We start from the raw sequence: 22,524 nt of genomic DNA, 5'->3' as shown, positions 1-22,524 counted from the left end.
GTGAATAGGGTGGTAAGGAGTGATCTTTCCAATATTGGCCTTGATTTTTTTGTATTTGTTTTTGGGAACCAAAGTTAAGCATTAAATGATAGCTTTATGTACAGAAATTGCCCTGAATCTCAACGTGGCTACACGTTTCTACCCCCAGGAATACAGGATTTCTCTCCTGGATTTCATTAGGCCTGTCAGACATTCAGGTATCTGGACTGCAAGCAGTGCTGGGGCATGTTAATTCCAATTTTGCTTTATTCTAAATACGAATAGGAAAATGGGATTTAACTCAAAACCACTGTATTTTATTAATGTGTGGTTAATGCTGATTCCCGGGATGCAAAATTATTGCCTTGCAGTGTGGGGTGTGATGCAGTTTCCTGGGGTGCAAACTTCCTGTCCTGCAGTATTGGTGGGTGCTGCTGGGTTCTAGGGGGTTAGAAAGTACAAACTTCCTGTCCTGCAGTTTGGGGGGAGATGCGAATTCTGGGGTGTGCCCAGTGAATGTGAACTTGGGCAGATCCTGGTTCAAGTTCAGGCTTTGCCATGTGTTCTCTTTGTGACTGTCAAAAAGTCAGGTGTCTGCCCTGAGACATCTTCCTGTCTCTGCAGCAGGCACAGGAGTGGCTGGTGGAGTGAATGATGAAGCAGGGCCTTGCTGTTCAGGATGTGTGTCATCTCTTGCTGTGCTGTTGCTGTCATCCTTTGATCCTCATGCCTCCTTGCTCCTCCTCCCTGCTTGGCGTGTGTGGCAGGCCATTCATCTGTGACCTGTCTGACCCTCTCTGTTCCCTGGTGGGCAGGGTCCCTTCACTGTGGTTCCTGGGTGCTGCTTGCTCTGGGCTGCCTTCTGGTCCCCAGGTCACTACTGTGAGGCCTCTTGCTGCTTCCTGTGCTGCAGCTTGCCTCTCTGCTCATGTTGTGGGTTTGGTGTGGTGTGAACTTAGCAGGGATTACACATGCGAACATAACCAGCAAGATGAACTTCCTCTCAGCAGCAACATGGTGGTGATTCAGTTCACTTCTTTTTGGTTAATTGTGAAGCATTTTGTGAACATGGACATATGCAGGTGCTAAATGACAGTAGCTCTGAGACCCTTGATGTCTGGGCATTGTCTGAGTGTCTGCTCCCACTTGCTCTGTCCAGAGTTCCTCATGCCATGTGCAGGGCCAGGTGGGTACCATGGCTTGCAGCCATCAGTGAAGGATGAGCTGAAGCTGGTGCTTAGTCAGCACCACACTGCCAAGTTCACACACAGGGTCACATGTTTGTGAAGCCTATGGAGGATCAGGGTTTGGTGGGTGGGTTGGTGTGTCCTCCTGAGTCCTGAGGAGATGGGTGGTCAGAATGCTAATGTATGGCCTTCAGCGGTGAGGCAGAAATGTGCGAGGATGGATCACACTTCCTGGTGGTTCCTGCTCTTTTGTGGGTAAGCACTCAGAGTGTTGGGATAGCTACACGTAGCCATCCTGGTCTCATCTTCCTCATCATCTGGGGTTGGGTCCTGGGACTCAGCATTCATGGGGAGCAGCTCTGCTCTGCAATGGTGCAGAATGCTGTGCATGCAGCCCAAGCCCTGCCCCCATCCTCTTGAGTTCCTGCCACTGCCACCAAGCTTCGGCTTCAGCACTCTCCATGCTTCCACTGAGCACTGTCTCACAAAGAGGTCGTGTATGGTGTGGTTTCACCCTGAGGGCATGGAGGAGTGGGCCGTGTTTTGGATCAAAAGCATGTCATGTTCACATGGGTGATGTGGGTGGGAGTTCCAGGACCTCAAAACGTCTGTGAAAGGGTTGCTTGGCTTCTGCACCTGGGTTGTACTCTAGGAACAAAGATATTTGGGTCGTGCCCTTGAGAGTCTGATGCTGGAGTTCTGAAGTGGCTGCATGAACGGATTGCTGAATAAACCTGTCATGTGCTTCATAGAGGATCCCAGCCTCCATGCCTGCAGGTTTTAGGGTAAGCGTGGTAGTGGTGGCCTGGGTAGGATGCAGAAGGCACATGGGGAAAGGAGATGATGGCCCAGGCGTTGATGGTGAGGTAGCACCTGTCACTCCAAGTCTTCCCTCTGTCTGGTCTGATGAAGATGAATAAGCAGTGGAGGGAAGGGGGAGCTCTTCTGGCTCAGGTCTCAAATGCTTATTGAGGAGGTGGTTGTCTGAGCCACTTGACACACCAGCATGCTGGGCATAATGGAGCCCTGCATCAGTGGACTTACGGGAAGGCTTTTCAGGCAGGGTAGTGTGAGAAAGGCCAGGAGAGCCACAGAGAGCAGGTTATGGTTGGTCATGAGGCAGGGTGTTGTGATTTGCAGGCAGCCCCAGTGCTGACGTGTGCTCTCAGCTGCTTTGAGTTGTTCTCTTGCTTAAGGAGAAGAGACACTTGATTAACTGGTCCTGATATGGTAGGTGCAAGCTCTTTTCACACATGTGCCATGAGGGACACATTGATTTCATGCTGGGCTTTTCCAGTAAGGTAGCTGTGTTCTGGGTTCAGGTGTGTGTGTGTGTTTGAGACAAGGTAGGCTCTGTCACCCAGGCTGGAGTGCAGTGGTACAATCTCAGGTCACTGCAAATTCTGCACCACTGCCCCCCCGCCCACCACCCCAGGCTCAAGCAATCTTCCTACTTCCAGCTTCCTCATAGCTGGGACCACAGGAGCTTACCAACACACATGGCTACTTTTTGTATTTTTTGTGGAGAGGAGGTCTTATCATGTTGTCCAGGCTGGTCTCAAACATCTGAGCTCAAGTGATCCTTCAGCCTCAGCGTCTCAACCTGTTGGTATCAGAGGCATGAGCTACCACACCCAGCCTGTCCTGTTTTATTTTTTTCCCCAACTACTCATGGTAAAGCCAGGCATTTTCCTCATGGAGGCAGACAAATTTTAAGTGCATTACAGGGAGTAGGGAGCTCTCAGGCCTGGTGGAGCTTTCTTAGTGAAATAACATAGTAGCTTGAAATAGAATGCCTGGGAATACACACTCCTGATTGCAGCTGCTATTAGAAGCGGCTGTATTCCTTAGGGAGGAAGTGATCCCAGAGTGCCAGAACTCAGGTGCACACGTTTGACCTGACTTCTCCTGATACACGCTGAAATGGTTTCTGCTCAGTTTTCTACCATAAACTCCCTCTTCCCCAGATATGTTTTATGTTATCAAAAACAATATATTTTTAGATTTTTCCAAAAGAATCATAATCTCAGTGACATATACATGGAAGATGGAAATGGAGCCCATGACTCTGCGGTGAATCCTGAGTCCATGCTGACCTGATGGCTTGTGCCTGTCCCTTTGGCTGCGCCAGTGAGCACAGTGGCAGGCATGTCAGAGAAAGGGCTCCTCCTCAGGCCTTCTCTCAGGGCCCGTCCTGCAGATGCAGTCTCTTACCACTGCTGACCACGGAGTCCCAGAACCACAGAGCTGCCTCAGGAAGAACCAGCAGGTGTCTGGTTTGTTCTGATCCAAAGGTGTCCAGGGCCACAGAGAACAGTGTCATCTCACCCCATGGCACAGTCACCCTGTTTCATTGTGCTCTGTGCATGCCACTCAGAGTAGACAGCCTCACAGCCAACTGAGCTCCACTTGGTGGTTCTCAAAGTGTGTTGTCTGAGTCACCTGAGCAGCTGGAGCTTGGTAGGAATCCACATTTGCAGCCCCACTCAGAGCTTGTGAGCTTTGTGGAGGCCAAGAAGCTGGAGATGGCATCCATGGGCATGGATGCTGCAGTTGAGAACTGAGCATGTGAACCCTCTAGTGAGTCTCAGTGGAAACCTCTCCAGTCTGCACAAGTTACAGACTCACATCTGGTCTGAGACCCCTCCCTGAAGGTAGCTTTGTCAGTGCTGCAAGTGAGGAGCTGTGAGCTACATTCCCCCAAGACAAGTATTCTAGTAGTGACCTTAGCTGAGAAGCTGGGAGGCTCATGGCCAGGCCTCAGTGTATCCCACCTCAGGCTGTGGCTTCACAAGCAGGTCTGGGATGGGGTCTGTACTCACAACAGAGCCCAGAACTCACCCTCATGCTTCAGGAAGAGCAGGAGGCCGTGTCTGATGGTGAGAGCAAAGGAGGACGAAGCTGGGCTCAGACAGCCCTGAGGCTGCTGTGGGCCCACATGGGATCCTGGAGAGGGTGGTTTCCGTCCATCTTTTCACTGAGGTAGAAAAGGACATAGAGCAGCATCACAGAGGAAGCTGGGCTTGATGGACTTGGGTCTGCTTCTCTTCCCAGTCCTAAGGCTCAGAGCATAGGGCCTGTGGCTGGCCAGATCAGCACAGCCAGCATATCCCGGCAAGCTCCTACCATTTCTGCTTACCTAACAGTTGGGCTTCCCCAACCACGCAGTTCATATGCTTGCATGCTGCCTCTGCCCTGCCCCTCCCCTGCATTACTCCTCTCTGTAGAACACACCGTCCTCATCTCCTCTCACCAGAGGTGTAGCTCTGAAGCAGCAAATTTGCATTCTTTGTATCCTCAGCTCTGCCACATGCGGTCTGCACTGAGGCTCACCTGATGCTTTAAACACTGAGCTCCTCAGGTTCTCACACCAAGTTTAAGAAGTGGAAGTTCCTGGCTGGCCATGGTGGCTCATGCCTGTAATCCCCACACTTTGGGAGGCCGAGACATGAGGATCACCCAAGGTCGGGTGTTTGAGACCAGCCTGGTCAACATGGCCATCTCTACTAAAAATACAAAAATTATTGGTGTGTGGTGGTACACACCTATAATCCCAGGATAATTATAGGTGTACAGGGTATATGAGGCAGGATAATTGCTTAAACCAGGGAGGCATAGGCTGTAGTGAGCTGAGATCACATCACAGCACTTCAGCCTGGGCAACAGAGTGAGATTGTTTCAAGCAAAAAAAAAAAGAAGTGGAAGTCCTTCCTTGTGTTCCTCTTCCTGATTTTCATCAATAGAATAAAGCAAAAACTTCCCGCTTTAAGAAAGAAAAAGCCAAGGAAATCCCTTGGCTCTGGGTCCTTAGACAGTGGTGCATAAAATGTTCTGAGCAGTCTTCACTCTTGCCCAGTTTCCAAGATAGAAGTCCACTCTGTTTAATGTTTTCTTCTCTGTTCCATCTTCTAGAAGCTTCCATCTGTGAAGAAAGGGATTGAGCCCAGTCTGATTCCAGAGGAGGCCTGGGTACAGATGTTTCCAGCTTGGTTGCTGGATGCATCTGCCACTGTATGCATGGGGCTCCTCCACGAGGCTGCATGCCCCTCCTGTGTTTATTGCATGCATCCCCGCCATTTACCACACACACCCCGTGTTTACTGCACGCACCTCGTGTTTACTTCATGCACCCTGTGTTTACTGCGTGCACCCCGTTTTCATGATGCTCGCCCTCGGTGTTTATGCCACGTATCCCCGTTTTGATGGCACACACCCTGTGTTTATGGTGCGCACCAGGTGTTTATGGCATGCGCCCCGTTTTCATGGCGCTCATCCTTGGTGTTTATGCTGCACACCCCCATGTTCACAGCACACACTCCCTGCAGTATTCCATTTGTATTCTAGAATTGTTCACTTGCCTTTGGACGGGCAGTTCAGTTTTGTCATTTTTGTATTACGAACAAAACTGCTTTGAACGTCCTTGTACTTGTTTGTGAACAGGTACTTGTTTCAACCACATGACGGGAAATGCATGCGCAGCTCTCCTTTGAAGCCTCGCCGATGTTTACTGGGGCCTGCAGAGTCTGTCTTCTCCCAGCTGTCCTAGTGGAAGTGCTGGTGTGCATCTCCTGGTGGCTATAATTTGCATTTTCCTGCTGAGAAATAGCATTTCAAGTGTTCATTGTGTATTTGGAGATTTTCTTTTGGAAGTGCTTGTCAGAGGGTGCCTGTAGGCATTCTTATCTTGACCATGGACCTGGGGAGAGTCTTCCTTCTGTCCAGGCTTCCTGGAGGCCTTGATCAGTTTGGGGCTTTCCTCCCACATCACAAACAGTGTGGAATTTTATCACAGGCCTTTTCTGTAGCTGTTAAAATGAGCATGTGACTTCTTTCCTTTATTTTCTTAATGTGGTGAAATACATTGCTTTTCAAATTTTTTGCATTCTTATATCTATTCTTAGTCCTATAGTTTGTGTTGTCTTTTTTAATATATCCTGTGTGTGTTCATAAGGTACGTTGGTTTATAATTTTGTTTTCATAGAATACCCTCATAAGGTTCTGAAATTAGTTATGGTAGCCTCTTCAAATGTTTGGTAGAACCCATCCCCTGCATCAAGAGTGTTCTTGGAGGAAGGAATTTAGGATTGGAGCTTCTTCCTGGTGTGTGCCATTCTTCCCTGGCATTTCCTGGCTGTGTGGAGGATCTCTCTCATTCTGGATGGGGACTTCACTCCAAGGGGGCCATAGAAAAGCTCAGAGGAGCTGCAGCCAGCTTTCAGATGAGCTGCATCCGGACACCCAGGCCGAGGGCCGGGAAGGACTTGCACTGCTGGGGTGGGTGTTACTCACCCTAGGCATGGGAGGGACCAGCCACTGCTAGAATGGATGTTAACACTCCCAAGCCCCTGGAGGGACCTGCACTGCTAGGGTGAGTGTTATTCACCCTAGGCCTCGGAGGGACCAGCCACTGCTGGTTGTTAACACTCCCAAGGCCCTGGAGGGACCTGCCCTGCTAGGGTGGGTGTTGTGGTCCCAAGGCCCCATCTCCCCAGAGATCAGTCTGGCACCCTTCTCCTGTCCCTGTATCTCACTGGAGAGGTGGGCACACTGCCATGGCTTCGGTCTGCTTGCAAGCTTCTCTACTCTAGTTCCACGCTGAGCTTTCAGCATGTTCTGGAAAGCTCTCCTATGGTCACTCAGGGATGTCTCTGATTAACTGCCAGATTTTGTGGATGCAGTGTTGACCAGTCACGCTAGAAGATGCATCTGGGTCCCAGGAGGCAGGACCGTGGCTGGGGCTTCTTGGGCTACTCCCAGGAACAGCTGGACATCTCAGCCCTGGAGTAGCAGAGGCCTCCAGTGCTCCGAAGGCACCACTGACCACCGCACAGTATTTGCCAGCAGCTTACCTAAGGAAAGTTCCAGAAAGAAGGCTTACTGATGGAGAAGGGGGCAGTATGCTTCTGGGGACTGTGCTGTCCATGATGGCAACAAGGTGTAGACCCAGGACTTCTGTGTGTGACGTGTTTGGCTGGCATGGGTGGGCGCTGCACCCAGGACCTCTGTGTGACATGCTTGGCTGGTATGGATGGGCGCTGCCCTGGCATCTTCTCTGTGGATCTGCCATTTGGCTGTGCCTTTCCATGGCTGCTGCCCCATGTAAAGGAAGTTGCGATTTCTAGAGGCTCCAACTGTGACATGTACTGGGAAGGCCAGGGAGTGGGGCTGCTGTACCTGTCCAGTCCTGTTGCTGACTAGAATTTGTAAGACTCCACTGAGCAGCCTGACCCAGGTCAGCCTAGGGGCTGGGGCCCCTTCTGGTGCTAGTGTCTAGTCTGTGAGAGGGGCCTGTTGTGACAGCTGTGGTGGTGGCTGAGTCTGTCTCGGTGTTCCCACTATGGCACGCTCCTTGGCCTGGGTTTGGGTTTGGGTTCCCCTACCCTCTCCCTCTCCCTCCATGGCTCCAAGTTGTACCATTTCCATGTACCCATCTACAGTTCAGGAGACTGCAGAAATTACAGAAACCCTGCTGTCCCGAAGGCTGTATGTGTTGCACCATCTCCCTCCCCCATCCCCAGGGCACGTCTTCTAGCCAGTGGATTATGCCACTGAGGCAGACACTTGCTCAAGGCCAACCTTGGGACCGGGGCTGGAATTAGGGCTTCACAGTCCCTGCCCTGTCTCTTGCCTGGTAAATGCACCTGGCACTCAGGCCTGCAAGGGGCTATGCTACCCTGCAGGGGCTCCTTCCACCTCTCTGGGAGGGCAGAGATGGGGCTGGGGGCTGGGGGCTGTGCAGCGGCCTCTAGAATAGTGGAAAAGTCCATGTTCAGAAATGGAAAAGGCAAAGCTACAGCACAGCCAGTGTGAGATGGGCAGAACTCAGCCAGAACTCAGAACTCGAGGTGGACAGAGCTGTGCCCAGCCACTCACCTGGGGAAAACATGCCCCACCTTGGAGGCCCTGCCAGCCTTCACTCCACAGGGAGGCTCCTGATGGGGACATGGCTATGCATGGCAATGCCTCTCTTTTGAGAAGGCAAAGCCATCATTTTTTCTCATTGTTCATTACCTCCCACAAAGGCAGGAGTGGAGTGGGAGGTAGCCTGTGTGTCTCCTCTGCTTTCTCCACACACACACCAGCGTCCTGAGTGTCCCTTGGGTGTGCAGGGTGAGACATGAGCCAGAGTCAGGGCTGAGCCACAGCCCAGCCACAGGCTTCTGGGTGAAGGTTCTGTAATTGGTGACCAACCACACACAACCATGCCCTGGGGTGCAGGAAAGGTGTTCATTGCTCAAATAAGAGATTTGCTTCTCCTGGCACATGAAACACAATCTTGAGAGCTTCAGAATTTAATTTGGGAATCATGACTGAAAGCATCCCTTTCTTTTCTAGGATAAAGATAAAGTTTCTCTAAGCAAGACTGCAAAACTGGAGCATGGTGATGGTTGGAAGGAGGTAAGGGAGTGAGCCAGCCCTTCACCGCCAGCACCAATGGGGAGCAGAAGGACTTGGACACAGGTACCAGCCCACAGCATCTCCTGCAGTCAGCCCTCCATGGGCAGGCCAGAGCACCCCAGAGCAGCCCAGGCAGGGCGTCCCTGGCTCCCACACTTCCCGGCTTTGGACTGGGACCTACTCTAGCACCCTACAAGCCATCCATGGTAAGGGGCAGCAGGGGTGGAGCACAGGCCCCCACATGCCACCTCCTCTTTACCTGAGGCTCAGGCCTCAGAAGCTGATTGGACAGCTTCACTCTTGGGTCCCACATGCATGGAGATGCACCTGGTGAATTTCTAGCCATGGGTGAGGTATGGGGCTCCTCACCTGTGGGTCTTCTGACAGCTGGACACAGAAGGGAGACAATGCTTCCCCTCAGGGCCACAAAGGCACAGGAAGAAACTCCATTGCTTGTAGTAAAAACCAAAGGGAGCCCCAAACGTTAGCAGCAGGCAGGAAGTCTTCCCTTCTTCCTCATACCCCTTCCAGCAGGTGGGGTATGAGGCTGCAGAGCAGGAATATGTGTGATGTCTGCCTATGCCAGAGTGTGTGCCCATGTGTACGCTGATGTGTGAGTGCCCATGTGTGCATGCCCATGTATCCGTGTGCATGTGCCCATGAGTGTGCCTGTGTGTGTGCCCATGTGCATATGTGTCCATGTGTGTATGCCTGTGTGTGCCCATGTGTGCCTATGTATGCCCATGTGTGTGCCCTTGTATGTGTGTGCTTGTGTGTTTACCCATGTGTGTGCCTGTGTATGTCTGCTATGTGTGTATGCCCCTGTGTGCCCATGTGTGTAGTTGTGTGTGCCCATTTGTGTGCCTATCTGTGTATGTGTGCTGATGTGCACATGCCTGTGCGCATGTGTGTGCCCATGTGCATGTGCCTGTATGTGTGCATGTGTGTGCCCATGTGCATATGCCAGTATAGCTGTGTGTGCCCGTGTGTGTTCCTTTGTATATGTGCGCCCATGTGTGTCCTTGTGTGTGCCCATGTGTGTGCCTGTGTGTGTGCCCATGTGTGTATGACCGTGTGTGCCCATGTATGTGTGTAGTTGTGTGTGTGCCCATGTGCGACTGCTTGTATGTGTGCCCATGTGTGCATGCCCATGTGCATATATGTGTCCATGTGCATGTGCCTGTGTGTGTGCCCATATGAATGTATGCCCGTGTGTGTGCATGCCTGTGTTCATATGTGCCCGTGTGCATGTGCCTGTATGCATGTGCATGCCTTTTTTTGTGTGTCTGTGTGCGTGCATGTGTGTGCCCGTGTGTGCCTGTGTGTGCTCCTGTGTGTGTGTGCTTGTGTACCAATGTGTGTGCCTGTGTATGTGTGCACCCATGTGTGTATGCTTGTGCGTGTGCACACGTGTGTGGTTTGTGTATGCCCGTCTGTGCCTATCTGTATATTTGTGTTCCCGTGTGTATGCCCTTGTGCATGTGTGTGCCTGTGTGCATGTGCCTCTGTGTGTGCAGGTGTGTGCCCATGTGCATATGCCCGTGTGTACCTCTGTGTGTGCTTGTGTGTACCTGTGTGTGCCCATGTCTATTCCTGTGTATATGTATGCCCATGTGTGTATGCTCATGTATGTGCTTGTGTGTGCCCGTGTGTGTGTGCCCATGTGTGTATGCTCATGTCTGTACCCATGTATGTGTGTGGTTGTGTGTGTGCCCACATGTGTGCCTGTGTATATGTGTGCCCATGTGCACATGCCTGTGTGCATGTGTGCCCATGTGCATGTGCCTTTGTGACTGCCCATATGCATGTGTGCTCATGTGTGCATCCCTGTGTTCCTGTGTGCCCATGTGTGCATGTGTGCCCATGTGTGCCTGTGTGTCCGTACACATGCCTGTGTTCATGTGTACCCGTGTGTGTGTGTGTGTATGTATGCTGCGTTCGTGTGTGTCTGTGTATGTGTGTGCCTGTATGCCTGTCCATACCTGTTTTTGTATGTGCCCATGTGCGAGCCCCTGTTTATTCTTGTGCACACGCTCCTGGCAGGGTCAGCACCTCCTTCAGTGCCAGCTTTCCAGTGGATTCTGTCTTGAGCTGCTCAGTGGGGAGTCCAGGCCTCTGCCCTGGCCATGCTTGCTCTTTGGCGATTTTTGTGTCCAGAGGCCTCCTTGTTCTGCTGGTTGTTCAGCTTCTCTACAGTCATGCTGGGGAAGGTTGCGGGCAGTAGAGCACTAAGCTGCTACAAAAACTGCAGTGCACCAGGGGAGCACAGAGTCAGGCCTTGGGCTCTGTCCCTGGCTTCCTAAGACCCCAAGAATGCAGCCATAGCACAAGGCACAGAGGCTGTGCCGGGATACATGTTTACAGCAGATGGGGGAAGGGGTCCACGTGAGAGGAGCTCATGATACTAAGGAGATTGTTGAAGAGGAAAGGCAGCAGGCACAGCCAGTAATGAGAATCCACACCCTGGCTTTTGTCGTCACAGCTCAGGAAGCTTCAGCCTTTATGATTGTGTGGCTGCCGTAGGCCCGTGGCCCCTCCTGTCCTATGTGGGGTACTCCAGGGATGTGCTCACGGTAGCCAGGTGGAGACTCTGCTGAGTGAAAGACCAGCAGAGAGGGCTGATTTTTCCAGATGGGAAGCGAGGGGGTGGTGCAGTGCCAGGGACATGGCTCTTGTCTCTATGCCAGCATATCTGGGGATAGGAAGGCTGCAGGGAAACCAGCACAGGCCCGGGGAGGATTCCTGTTCCTAGCAGCAGACAGCTCCAAGGAAGAGCATTGGGAGGCACAGGGAAGCCAGTGTACAAAATGTGTGAATGGGTCATGCGAGGGACCTCAGCACCCAGAAGGGAGGGCCTGGGTGACTCCCTGGAGCTCCCAGTGGCACTATGTACTCTTGGTCTTTAGGCCTAGAGAAAAATCAGTCCAGGCCTGAAAACCCTGTGTTTGCTGTAAAGACATGCTGGTTTTTGCTGTAGAAGGCCATCACATTGATAAGTTGCTGTTAGCTCTTTGCACAGTGGCTGTGTTGGAGTTGGCCTCAGACCTTTGAGGTGTTCATGATGCCTCTGGAAGTGTTAAACAAAAATCCATGAAGTGTAAACAAGCAGGTATGATGAGGACAAGATCCTCCGAATTCTACCCCAAAGGGGACCATGGGCCCCTGCACAGCAAGCAATTTTGGACGTGGTCAAAGTCTCATCCTGAAGTGGGTTTCTTGGGTGATGAGTCCCCCACCTTTGTCCCATTTCCCAACTCACTTTCCTGTCAATTTTCACATCTAGGGCTCTGGAGCCTCAGAGGGTCTGGGTGAACCCCCACCCCAGGGATGACCCTACATTTGCTGTCTGCACCACTCTGTGGGCCCTGTGGGACTAGCTCAGAGTGGGTCAGCACACCACACCCCTGGACCTTGCAGCCCCTTCTGGGCCCACATTCTCAGAGAGGGCAAGGCTCAGATACCCTCTTCCAAGATCCAGAGATGTTTCCCCAGACTTCTCAGTCCCTCACCACCAGCTCCAGAACTAGAGCATGTCAGGGCCATAGAGAACCTGAGGCCCATGGAGGGCACAGCATTTGTTCCCACAGGTGCTGGGTGAGGCAGGAGGGGTACAAGCAGTGGGTCATCTGTGATGTCTGTCTGTTTGTTTATTTGTTTGTTTTCTAAGACCAGAAATGTCAGCAACCCAGGACACCCAGCCCCTTTGTCTTGAAGGGGACCATCAAACAGAGCTCACCTACCCTGAGCCCCACAACCAATGTAGGTCAAGCTGTCAAATCACTATCTTCTCCCCAATCCAGGACTAATACCCAAAAGGCCAATGGCACATGCCAGCCACAAGAAGACCAGGCTCAGGCCCTGCTTTTTCCTGTTATTCCCCCATTGCCTGGTCCTCAGCAAATCCCCATGATACAAGGGTTTGAGGTTCGATTGGTGGATGGAGAAGTTGCAGGGATAGAGGGTGGGTCTTGCCTTGGCTGCTGCAGGCCTGTGTCTGTCTTCATCCTCTGCAACTCATTGACAGGACCAAGTCCCTAAACTGCTCCATAGAGAAGAGGTCTGTGTGTCTGCGTTCTGGACTCAGATTGTAGGCTTCCCTAAGTGAGGGTAGAGAGGAGTCACAGGGTAGAAATTTGGAGAATGAGTGGGGCTCTGGGAGAGGCTTGGGTGGGCTAGGAGAAGCCTTGTGGGAGACATGGGGCCTGACACATCTTCTACTCTCCAGTATCAGTGTGAAGAAGTCACAGCCAGATTTGCCCATCTCCAAGATTCACCAGTAGGTAGAACAATACACCCAGGCCATCGAGGTATATCTTGGCTCCCCTCTCCTGCAAGGCCCCTCCTCCATTCTGCCACCATTCCTTCATGGAACCAACACCCTTCCATCCACTCCATGTATGGAATGGTGTCATGCATTCCATCAGTGCTGCCTTATTCAACCAACACTGTATCCAACTGATACTTCTCCATCCAATCAGTGCCCTCTACACAACTGATGCTCCCCCATCTAATCAGTGTCCCTCCATGTAATCAATGCCACTCCATCCAATCAATGCTACTCCATCCAACAAATAGTCTCCCATCCTATCAATGCTACTGCACCCAATTAATGTTCCTTTATACAACCAATACTCCTGCAACGAATACTCCTCCAATTATTCAGTGTTCCTCCATTTAATCAGTGCCCCATATTGGAAAAATACTCCACCATCCAATCAATGCTCCTACATCCATTAAGTGCCCTTTCGTACTACAAATGCTCCTATATCCAGCCAATACTCCTCCAGTCAACCAGTGCCCCTTTATCCAACCGGTGCTCCTTAATCTAATCAATGTCCCTCCATCCAGTCAAGATTTCTCCATCCATCCAACACTACTCCATACAATTAATGCCTCTGCATCCAATCAATGCCTCTCCCATCCAATCAATTCTCCTCCATCAGTCAATGCTTCTCCATCTGATCAATACCCCTCCATCCAACCAATAATCAACTATCCAATTAATAGCTCTCCATGTAACCAATGACCCTCCATTCAGTAATGCCTCTCTATCCAATCATTGTTCCTTCATTTAGCCAATACTACATTCAGTCAATGTCCCTGCATCCAATCAATATTCCTTCATCCATCAACGCCCTTCAATCCAACCAATAAATCTTAATCCAAACAATATGCCTATTCATTCAGTGCTCCTTCATTCAATCAGTTCCCCTCCATCTAAACACTATTCCTCCAGCCAATCAAAACAACTTCATCCAATCAATGCCCCTCCATCCAATAATGCCTTGCCATCCAATCAATGGCCTTCTATCAATTTCCCTCCATCCAGCCAATATTGTTCCATCTACAAAAAAGTTTTCACCCAGTGAATTCCTCTGTTTCCAATCAATGCCCTTCTATTCAACCAGTACTTCTTTATATCTCCATCTAACCAGTATCCTTCTATCCAACCAATACTCCTCTACTAAATCCAGTACTCCTTCATCCACCCAGTTCCCCTCCATCCACCCAGTTCTCACTTATCCAACAAGCACTTCTCTATCTTACCAGCTTTCCTCCATTCAATCAGTTCACTTCTGTGCAATTAACAGCCCTCCATCCATATATGTGCAGCATGGCAGTGGCCAGTACCAAGAGTTGGTGGGAGACGGGTGAGGTGCAGATTCAGTCTGAGGCCAAGACTCTGCCTTGCAAGGTAAGGTCCCCTCCAGAGGCAAGGCTGAGCTGCAGAGCTAGTGCTTGGGAGTTTAGCAGCAAGCCAGTTTTCCTTGTTAAGACAAGCGTGGGACTGTCCAGGATGAATGTGGGTAGACAGAACACTGAGACATTGCAATATGGTTGAGTTCACCCTTCCTGGTGTCAAAGGCTGAGTTGGCTAAGTGGAGGTGGATCTCACCTTTATTCCTTTCCCTACCACTTCCACTGGGATCACACAAAAAAAGATCAGGTAGAAAGGTCTCAGGACCCCTGGCCAGGTAAGGGAAGACAGGAGAGAAGGGTCCAGGGATTCTACTCCCTGAGATGCAGGGGTCTGCACTTGTGACATATCCTTCTGCTGCCCACAGGATATTGTGGCTGGAGACATGAGCAAGAAAATCCTCTGTGAGCAGAAGGGAGGCTCCAAGACCTCACCAACAATTAAGGTAAAGCCTAAATGTGGTTGGTGCAATCAGGATGGGTGTAACAGGGAAGGGCAAAGAGGGGCTGTCCTCTGTGCTTCTGAGAGGGCTTCCCAGAGGTGGAGGCAGTATAATCTCCTTTCTGCTGCTCTCACTTTCACTCTTGGTCTCCTTCCCCAACAAAGCACCCCATCTGGGAAGAGGTATAAGTTTGTAGCCACCCAGCATTGGAAGTATGAGAAGGTGCTTATGGAAGGAGTCTGATGCCCTAGGCATCCCATCTTGGTGAGTCCCCAGCAACCCACAGAGCAGGACGAGGTGCACACACATGCACCCTGCTGGGAACTTGGTGGCTTGGAGGGGGACCTGGAGCCCTGTTGCAGTCTGCAAGAGTGTCCCCAAGTTTGCCAGAACCCAGACCAACTCAGTCTCCCAGCCCTATGCAAATGCCACCTCCCTCACCTGACGTGAGCTTCAAAGTCTGCTCATTTCACAAGAGTCAGCCTGGCTCAGCCACTTCTCCACCAGGGAAGCTCAAGGCTCCCATCTGGCACTTCCCAAAAGCCCCAGCAGGGCTCATGAGGGAAGTGAGGGGCAGCATGGCCACCAAAGGGCTAGCGATGAAGGAAGTGGATGGCGTGGAGCCCAGTTTCCCTGCCCATCTGTGTGCTGGTGGTCCATAGAGGTGCAGGAACTTATATCCTACTCCCTGTACCAGCTGAGGGCCATTCAGGGGTCTTAATGCCCTCCACATCCTATGCTGCAGACAGAGAAGTGACACTCCTGCCATGGTTAGACACACATTTATTAGTGACCTGGGCCTGGGGCTCCATTTCCAGCACCCATCACACTCCAGTGTAGGGCAGGCGGCCTCCTACCATGTTTCCCTATTAAACTCTGACTCTCAGGCAGCTACAGCAGAGGCTTTTTCTAGTACGTCTGAGTCCCTCTCTTGTGGTTGGTGACCCTCACCAGAGCCTGGCTGACTGCCAAGTAGACCCCTCCACTGTCCCTACCAGAGCCACAGCACCTTCTTGGCTTTGCTTGGCCAACTTGTTCTCACAGGGTTTGTACTGAGGGCTTCTTTCTCATCCAGCTGTCAAACCTTGGCATGGTCAATGCTGAGACCCTCTGTCTCCCACCAGCCAAACTCTTGAGTTTTGCCACCTCAGGCTGTCAGCCCAGGTGGGGGAAGCAGAGGTGGGCAGTTAGAGGGGTCATGCCGGGGCTTCTTCCACCCCCTGATGAACCCCTCCCTGCCTGTCCCTGAGCACTTGTATCAGTGCCAAGTCCCATACTGGCTGGGGACTCCCCCATGCACCCTAGTCCCAGGGTCTGGCTCTGACATCAGGAAGCACAGGCAGCAAAACTGTTTACTGTGCTCTTGATGCCAATGGCCTAGCCAGCCTGACCATGCCCATGCCTCATTGAGTAGAGATCTGCCCCAATCCTTTGACAGCAAAAGGAGGAATTATGGAAGGCCCAAGGATGCTTAGGAGCTTGGGCTAGGTCAATAGGTGCAATTCTCTGCCATCTTACTTAAAGTTTTTATCCCAAGGCCCCTATCCCACATCCCAACACAGACCCCTTCTCTGTTCCCCTCACACCAATGCAGCCTGGGGACTCCAGCTCGCCCACTTCGCCCTGTCAACCTGACCACCCTGCTGACATCCACCTGACACTCTCCTGGCACACTTTTGCCCTTTCCAGGCTGCCTTGCATTCCATGACCCTTGGGCCCTGAGGCATCCTCATGCAGTGACTGTGGGCGCCGAGCTAGAGTCTCAGGCCTCTCTTCTGTCCACCCCATGGTCCTGGGCCCTGAGACCATTCTAGCCACTTAAGTGGAGCCTCCACCCAGTCACTATGCAGTTGAAGTTCTTGGGTGTGGAGTTCAGCTCCAGGATGGAGCGGACTGTGGGAGAGGGCCAGGTGGCCTCCTGCAGCTTCAGGGCATTGAAGCCAGGCTGGTACAGGGAGGACAGGCAGGTGAGGCTGGCCATGGTGCACTCCTCATCTCTGGGTCCTGCCAGGCACCCTCGGGCCTCCACCACCAACATGCAGTATAGCACAGTATCCCACATCCTTGAGGCCCAGGAGGCAGGGCCTGTAGTACACAGGGGTGGACACCTCCTGCTCCATGGGGGCAGGCACCTCCCATTCCAGGCTCTGCTGCAACCTAGGCACAGAGGTTCCAGGGCCTCCTCCAGCAGCTTCTTCATGAGCTGGGGCTTGGGTGCAACTGTGGGGACAGGGCATTGGTGAGGGCCTGATGCTAGGGCAGGGGATGAGGCCCAGGCAGGGCTAGACACTCACTTGGCCTCAGCGGCAGGGCCACCCATCGGGGTTTCTTCCAGATGTTCTCTACCAGGGCCCATGGGGACTAGGCTGTGTGGTGAGGGCTCCAGCATGTGGCAGGTCAGGGCTATAGACACCATGGACCTGGCATTAGCCTCTCTGGGCACCGTGGCCTGGAAACTGGGTGGTGGTTGTGGTACAGGGGGTTCCTCAGGCCAGTGACTGGCAGCCTGAGCTGTAGTGGGCATTGGGTGGACATGAGCCACCATGACCAGCAGCTGGTCCCTGATGGTACATGGTGGGCGGCATCTCCATCTTGGCTGTTGGATCCCCCTTCTGGGACTGTACTGGGGAGTTCAGGGGTCCCATCGTGTGAAGACAGTACCAGCTGGATGTGTACCTGGGTGATGTGGGTGCCCCCAGCCATGGGGGCTAAGAAAAGGATAAAGCCACTAAGAGGCTGGACAGGTTCAAGGGTCGGGGCTAGAACTTGTGGACCCTTAGCCTTGAAGTGAGCAGCTAGAATCCTGTGCTGGGTGAGGCTGAAGAAGAATGTGGACTTCTGCAAGAGTGACTCCATGTGGTGGATGATGGGGGTGTGCGGGGAGCAGGGTATGGCAGCCATTGTAAGGGGAGCCTCATTGGGGCATGTGGCTTCAGGAAAGTGTGGGGCTTTGGCAGAGTGTGGTCCCTCAGCAGTGTGCAGGGCTGTGACCTCCTGGTCATGGCAGGCATCTCTCAAGGGGACAGACAGGGGCAGAAGGCCCCAGGTAGGGCGAGGTGCATAGCCCCTGTCATCTTCTTCTGGACTGCCTTCCTCAGGAGCTTCTGTAGATGTAGGTTGTCCTTCCCTGGCTTGAGCAGCAGGGGCAGTGGGGGTGGCTTGGGCCACACACCTCGGCTACCTTCTACTTGTCCAATACGATCATGGCTGTGTCCTGGGGTGAATGGGACAATGGTCAGGCCAGCTCTCCTCCTTCCTGAGGTGGGAGTCCTGTGTCTCCCTTGGTCCAGGGAGGACCTGGGGCCAGGGGTGTGGAGACCTAAACATTCTGCATCCTGAGCATTCAGAACCTACCTGGGGCATCCTGAGCTCCACTGTGCCTCAGAGACTTTGGGGCCACCCCACCATAACCCTAGTGTAGAAATAAGGGCATAGAGGCCTAGTCCCTCCAGGGACAGAGCTAGAATCTGCCTCTGGGGCTCTGTGCTCCATGCCAATCTGGCACAAAGCAGGCCCCAAGTACACAGCCTGGGTCAGGCAACAATTCCATGTGGGCCAGGGTGGGAGACGCAGGTGAGCCCAAGTCGGCGGCATGCCCCTGGCCAGCTGTGGGCTGCTCCCAGGGATGGAAAGAGGCTGCCCACAGACAGTGAGGGGTGTCACCGGCCTGACCACAGGTATGTCCACTGTGAGCCAGCGGTGAGGGGTGGCAGCCAAGAGGCTTGAGAAAGCTGAGGCTGCATCATCAGGAGTAGATTGGCTGTAAGGTGGGAGCAATTTTTCTCTGAGCTATGCTAAATGGGATATTCTCACAGACCTCCTGGCTGGGGTGGTCTGACGAAGCTGCCCACCCTGGTTTGTGGTCACCACATGTTTGCAAGGACATTGACAAATGGCATCTGTCCAAGCCAGAGGCTATCTCATTCAGGGGTGGAGGGAGGTCTGGGGGCTGCTGCTGGTGGGTGCTGGCTCTACCAAGACAAGAACAGAGCTGCTGGAGGTGTGGAGACAGAAGGACCCTGCCCAGGACTCACTCTCAGCTGCCAGCCTCCTCTGGACACCAGGACTGCAGGAACCACGAGAACCTCAGTTCTAGCTCCAAGAGTGGACAGGCTGCCTGGCAGGCAGGCTGCCTTCCCTCCACCTGGAGTCAGGCCTCCAGCCAGAGGCTCAGACCCAAAGCACAAGTGCTCACACTGGGAAGCAGGCCTCTGAGGCAGGGTGTCTTGTCCTGTGATGGAGATGGGGTGTGGGCAGGGCAGGGAGGCTAGCAGAGAGAGGCATGGGGAGTAGGCTCTGTGGGCCTGCTTGCAGGAGGCAGGTCTGCAGCACATCCCCAGCTCCAAGCCTAATGCCTCCTGCACCCCATGCCTATGTTCCAGTTTCCTGAGTCTGCAAGTCCAGCCATGTGGCACCCTCCACATACCCAGGGGTGATTCTGGCCAGACACCCGCCCCCCATCCCTGGCTAAGAAGCTGCTTCCTGTTGCTAACATGGCCTACTCTTGCCTCTTTGACACACTCGCTGCCATCTCCTTTTGCTCCTGGACCCTTTAGCATATCTGCCCTTCTGCTCTCTGCCCCCCACCCCTAGCTCTGCGTCTCATTACTTGGGGAAGGAAAGAAACTCCTGATCATTGGCCAAAGGGAATTACCCCTGGAGAAGCTAAGTGCCTTCAAGGATGGTAGGAGGTTGAGGCACAGCCTGTGCAGAGAGGGTGGGTCACCTCCCAGATCCAAGGGGAAACTGCAGTTCAAGGTCTGACAACCGCTATGAAGGATGAGGCTCAATGCTGCCTTCCCACTGCATTCTGCTTGTCACCCCTCACTCCCTCATTTTGTGCAATAAAGCTCCCTGTGTATTCCCATATGCTGGCTGTCTTGTACTCACTAATGGGGCAGGGCTGACCAGGATGGAAAGGCTGGGCCAGTGGACAGCCCATTCCCACACCACACAGCATACTGTGGCCTCTGAGTTCAGGCAGTCTGACCTGTCTCATGGCCTTTTCAGTGTAAGACTCCAGCACATAAGCTCTGTGGTGGCCTAAGTCCAGGCTTCCTTTTCGAGAGTGTCTGTGATATCCTACCCCCACCATGACTAGCCCAATATAAACTTCTGTGCCCTGAGTGTGCACCCACAGAGGGAAGATCCACCTCAGGGTCTCCCACAACACCCCCCAGTATGTGCTCAGTGAAGGTTTTGTAAACAGACAAATGGGTGTGTGGGTGGGTGGATGGATGGATGGGTACATGGGTCGATGAATGAATAGATGAATGGATGGATGGATGAGTGGATGGATAGGTGGGTGAATGGATGAATGGTTGTGTGAGTGAGTGGAGACATGGGTGAGTGGATGAATAGGGGATGGATGAATGGATAGAGGAATGTATGGATGAGTGAATAGGTAAGTGGGTGGGTGGATGGATTGATGGATGGATGAGTGGGTAAATAGGTGGTGAATAGATGGGTGGGTGAGAGGGTGGCTGGCTGGCAGGATGGATGGATGGACGGATGGCTGGATGGATGGATGGATGGATGGATGGATGGACGGATAGATGGATTGTTTAGTGAATGGATAGGTGGATGGATGAATAGAGGGATTTATGAGTGGATGGGTAAATAAGTGGATGGGTTGATGAAGGGATGGCCTGATGAATGGATAGAGGGAGATGGAGAGAGAAAGAGGGATGAGTGAGTGGATGGGTAGATGAGTAGGTGGATTGATGGATGGATGGATGGATGGATGGATGGATGGATGGATGGATAGAAGGAGGGATTAATGCAGGGATGGGTAGGCAGTTGGATGGACGGATAGGTGAATGGATGGATGGATGAAGAGATGGATGCATGGATGGGTAGATGGATGGATGAGTGGATGGACAGGTGGGTGTATGGAGGAATAGGTGGATGGATGAAAGGAGGGGTGGATGCATGGATGGGTGGATGAATGGATGGATGAAAAGGTGGATGAATAGATAGGTGAGTGAGTGAATGGATAGGTTGATGGATGAATGGAGGGAAGGGTGAGTGGATGGGTAGATGTGTGAGTTCATGAATGGGTGAAGGGTGGATAGATGGGTGGGTGGATGAATGAGTGAAGGGATGGATGAATGTTTGGACATAGAAGGAGAGTGATGGATAGAGAGAGGCATGAATGAGTCAATGGGTGGGTGGTTGGGTGGATATGTAGATGGATGGAGGGACTGAGGGACGGATGGAGGCAGGGGTGAAGAGTGGTTGGATGGATGGGTGGATGAAGCGAGGGAGGGATGGATGGATGAGTGGATGGTAGTTGGAAGGATGAAGAGATGGATGGATGGATAGATTGATAGATGGATATATACAGCTGGGTGGATGGATGGATGAATGATGGATAGATGAATGGGCAGATGGATGTTTAGGTAGGTGAATGGTTGGATGAATGGATGGATAGATGAATGATGGATGGATGGTTGACAGGGTAGATGGATGAAATGGAGGGATAAATGACTGGATGGTTAGGTGATTTGATGGGTGGATGCATGGATGGACAGGTGGAGGGATGATTGATGGGAGACAAGGAAGGAGGAAGAAAATGTTGAAAATGAGAATGAATGCATAGGAATGAATAGATGGGTGAATGAATTAACAACTGTGAAATAGCAGACAGCCTGGGGACATCATCCGTCTCTCCCAAATCCTGCACTAGGGCCTGCCACTCAGCCCTGCAGCTCTCAGTGGGTGTCTGGGAAGCCCCTTTGAGGAGCAGGCCCTCTAGCTTTCTGGACTTCACTTTGGCATTCCCTCAGCTCCACAGAGGCACTATTTCCTGAAGGCTTCATGTCAAACCCTGCTTGCCTCGTGAATACACTCAGTTCAGAAAAGCAAAACCTCAACAGAGCCACCATCCATGCAAGGGAAATGGCATGCTCCCATTCTTTCTGAGATGTCCCAGCCACTGAGAGATTATCCATGCCTTCCCTTCCCACCAAGGGCAGCAGGCAGAGGCAGACCCAAAGGCCACAGCTGGGCATTCAACACTGGGTTGCAGAGTGGACAGCACCTAGGCAGGGGATAGTTTGGGTAAGCAGTGCTGAGGATGCAGCCACTTCCCTACTGTGTGCTACCATCCCTGGTCCCTCATCAGATCCTCCGTACCCCTCAGCTCAGTCCCAGTGCTTTTGCCTCTGAGCTCTGTCAAACTACAACCCTGCTGTGTTTCCGATGCAGCCTCCCCTCCATGGCAACAGCAACCCCATTCCCCTGCTCCTGGAAATCTGGAGGTCAGGCCATGCCCAACACAGAGGTCAGGAGGCTCAAAGGAGCTGCAGCCTAAGGGGCCCCTTGCCATGGATGGCACACAAGCCCCTAGGCCAACCGCCACAACTGCCCTGGAGCCAAGGCCTCATGGTCCATCCTGACTCCTCCTGGGTGGAAATGCCTCCACAACCCAGGCTGGGACTTTCTTGAGTTGTGCCCCCACCAAGATCTACAATGGCTCTCAGGAGGGCTCTGCCCTCCCTCCTCTCCTTGGACCACCCCAGTCAGGCCAGATGGCAGCAGGGCACTGGTTGCCTAGTGCAGGCCATTGAGGCTGCTGGTGCCTGCTCTATGCTGTCCCTGCTACAAAAGATGGTTGACACCTCATTCAACCACTGAGCCTGGCTCTGAGCCAGGACGCAGGGTCCAGGGACAGGCAGCATGTGCCTGAGGACACATGACAAGGTGGGCTGGCTGAAGGCTGCCACCTCAAAGGACAAGGACGATTCTCTGCCTGCCTCCTCCCCGGAGTGCTGGGCACTGGGAAAGCTGTTGGAGCTTTAGTTGCTGGGAATGTCACT

The 22,524-nt window shown here is 52.6% G+C and overlaps 1 pseudogene; it reads left to right on the top strand.

The window, feature by feature from the left end:
* The window catches only part of LOC129476708 (uncharacterized), a 99,624-nt pseudogene that overhangs the window by 19,005 nt on the left and 58,095 nt on the right, over positions 1–22,524 (top strand).

This window comes from Symphalangus syndactylus, chromosome Y, assembly GCF_028878055.3.
Source record: "Symphalangus syndactylus isolate Jambi chromosome Y, NHGRI_mSymSyn1-v2.1_pri, whole genome shotgun sequence".
Lineage (NCBI taxonomy): Eukaryota > Metazoa > Chordata > Mammalia > Primates > Hylobatidae > Symphalangus > Symphalangus syndactylus.
The sequence above is the reverse complement of the archived record's forward strand: the minus strand, read 5'-3'. Positions and strand labels throughout refer to the sequence as shown.